Genomic DNA, 3217 nt, shown 5'->3' on the forward strand with positions numbered 1-3217 from the left:
GTCTGTCTCTGTTATGACTGTTACAGGACAGCACTGTCTGTCTCTATTATGACTGTTACAGGACAGCACTGTCTGTCTCTATGATTATTACAGGACAGCACTGTCTGTCTCTATTATGACTGTTACAGGACAGCACTGCCTGTCTCTATTATGACTGTTACAGGACAGCACTGTCTGTCTCTATGATTATTACAGGACAGCACTGCCTGTCTCTATGATGATGGTTACAGGACAGCACTGTCTGTCTCTATTATGACTGTTACAGGACAGCACTGCCTTTCTCTATTATGACTGTTACAGGACAGCACTTTCTGTTTCTATGATTATTACAGGACAGCACTGTCTGTCTCTATTATGACTGTTACAGGACTGCACTGCCTGTCTCTATTATGACTGTTACAGGACAGCACTGTCTGTCTCTATGATTATTACAGGATAGCACTGTCTGTCTCTATTATGACTGTTACAGGACAGCACTGCCTGTCTCTATTATGACTGTTACAGGACAGCACTGCCTGTCTCTATGATTATTACAGGACAGCACTGTCTGTCTCTGTTATGACTGTTACAGGACAGCACTGTCTGTCTCTATTATGACTGTTACAGGACAGCACTGTCTGTCTCTATGATTATTACAGGACAACACTGCCTGTCTCTATTATGACTGTTACAGGACAGCACTGCCTGTCTCTATTATGACTGTTACAGGACAGCACTGTCTGTCTGTCTCTATGATTATTACAGGACAGCACTGCCTGTCTCTATGATGATGGTTACAGGACAGCACTGTCTGTCTCTATTATGACTGTTACAGGACAGCACTGCCTTTCTCTATTATGACTGTTACAGGACAGCACTTTCTGTTTCTATGATTATTACAGGACAGCACTGTCTGTCTCTATTATGACTGTTACAGGACTGCACTGCCTGTCTCTATTATGCCTGTTACAGGACAGCACTGTCTGTCTCTATGATTATTACAGGACAGCACTGTCTGTCTCTATTATGACTGTTACAGGACAGCACTGCCTGTCTTTATTATGCCTGTTACAGGACAACACTGTCTGTCTCTATTATGACTGTTACAGGACAGCACTGTCTGTCTCTATGAATATTACAGGACAGCACTGCCTGTCTCTATGATGATGGTTACAGGACAGCACTGTCTGTCTCTATTATGACTGTTACAGGACAGCACTGCCTGTCTCTATTATGACTGTTACAGGACAGCACTGCCTGTCTCTATGATTATTACAGGACAGCACTGTCTGTCTCTATTATGACTGTTACAGGACAGCACTGCCTGTCTCTATTATGACTGTTACAGGACAGCACTTTCTGTCTCTATGATTATTACAGGACAGCACTGTCTGTCTCTATTATGACTGTTACAGGACAGCACTGTCTGTCTCTATTATGACTGTTACAGGACAGCACTGTCTGTCTCTATTATGACTGTTACAGGACAGCACTGTCTGTCTCTATTATGACTGTTACAGGACTGCACTGCCTGTCTCTATTATGACTGTTACAGGACAGCACTGTCTGTCTCTATGATTATTACAGGACAGCACTGTCTGTCTCTATTATGACTGTTACAGGACAGCACTGTCTGTCTCTATTATGACTGTTACAGGACAGCACTGCCTGTCTTTATTATGCCTGTTACAGGACAACACTGTCTGTCTCTATTATGACTGTTACAGGACAGCACTGTCTGTCTCTATGAATATTACAGGACAGCACTGCCTGTCTCTATGATGATGGTTACAGGACAGCACTGTCTGTCTCTATTATGACTGTTACAGGACAGCACTGCCTGTCTCTATTATGACTGTTACAGGACAGCACTGCCTGTCTCTATGATTATTACAGGACAGCACTGTCTGTCTCTATTATGACTGTTACAGGACAGCACTGCCTGTCTCTATTATGACTGTTACAGGACAGCACTTTCTGTCTCTATGATTATTACAGGACAGCACTGTCTGTCTCTATTATGACTGTTACAGGACAGCACTGTCTGTCTCTATTATGACTGTTACAGGACAGCACTGTCTGTCTCTATTATGACTGTTACAGGACAGCACTGTCTGTCTCTATTATGACTGTTACAGGACAGCACTGTCTGTCTCTATTATGACTGTTACAGGACAGCACTGCCTGTTTCTAATATGATTATTACCATACTATTACAGGTTACATTTTGGACAGGGGTCAGAGCTTTTAAACAGGCTCTAATACCCCTCTGAATGGCAGAGCTTTTAAACAGGCTCTAATACCCTCTGAATAGCAGAGCTTTTAAACAGGCTCTAATACCCCTCTGAATGGCAGAGCTTTTAAACAGGCTCTAATACCCTCTGAATAGCAGAGCTTTTAAACAGGCTCTAATACCCCTCTGAATGGCAGAGCTTTTAAACAGGCTCTAATACCCTCTGAATAGCAGAGCTTTTAAACAGGCTCTAATACCCCTCTGAATGGCAGAGCTTTTAAACAGGCTCTAATACCCCTCTGAATAGCAGAGCTTTTAAACAGGCTCTAATACCCCTCTGAATGGCAGAGCTTTTAAACAGGCTCTAATACCCCTCTGAATGGCAGAGCTTTTAAACATGTGGAGGGATGGGAAGGGGTGGGAGGGGGAGGGAAGGGTTGAGGAGAGGAGAGGAAGGGAGGGTTAGGATGGGGAGAGGAGGGGAGGAGTGGGATGGGGAGGGGTGGGATGGGGCGGAATGGGATAACTGTTCTCCAAGCCAAACAATCGCAGAATTCACAGCCGCTCCTGTTGCTATGGTTACCTGCAGCAGGTTGCCGAGCGAGGACGGTTCCGTCATCAGCAACGAATCAGAGAAGCTCAACTCTGGTCGGGGCTCGGCGGCTCAGAAAGTCACAGCACAGCAGAAATTGACAAAGGAGGAGACACGCAAGAAGAACGGTGAGACCAGTACACACACACACACACACACACACACACACACACACACACACACACACACACACACACACACACACACACACACACACACACACACACACACACACACACACACACACACACACACACACACACATGCATGTTTATGCAGACTCCCCTGTCTGCATACATACTCTCCTGTCTGCATACATACCTTCCTGTCTGCATACATACTCTCCTGTCTGCATACATACTCTCCTGTCTGCATACATACTCTCCTGTCTGCATACATACTCTCCTGTCTGC

The 3217-nt window shown here is 44.9% G+C and overlaps 1 long non-coding RNA gene across 1 annotated transcript in view; it reads left to right on the forward strand.

The window, feature by feature from the left end:
- Positions 1-2799: 2799 nt before the first annotated feature.
- Positions 2800-3217, forward strand: part of LOC124029462 — a 5488-nt gene continuing 5070 nt past the window's right edge. The window contains exon 1 of the long non-coding RNA XR_006837773.1: positions 2800-2932. This is a non-coding gene — a long non-coding RNA (uncharacterized LOC124029462). The remainder of the gene's footprint in view (positions 2933-3217) is intronic.

Source organism: Oncorhynchus gorbuscha, unplaced genomic scaffold, assembly GCF_021184085.1.
Source record: "Oncorhynchus gorbuscha isolate QuinsamMale2020 ecotype Even-year unplaced genomic scaffold, OgorEven_v1.0 Un_scaffold_6458, whole genome shotgun sequence".
NCBI classification, from domain to species: Eukaryota; Metazoa; Chordata; class Actinopteri; order Salmoniformes; family Salmonidae; genus Oncorhynchus; species Oncorhynchus gorbuscha.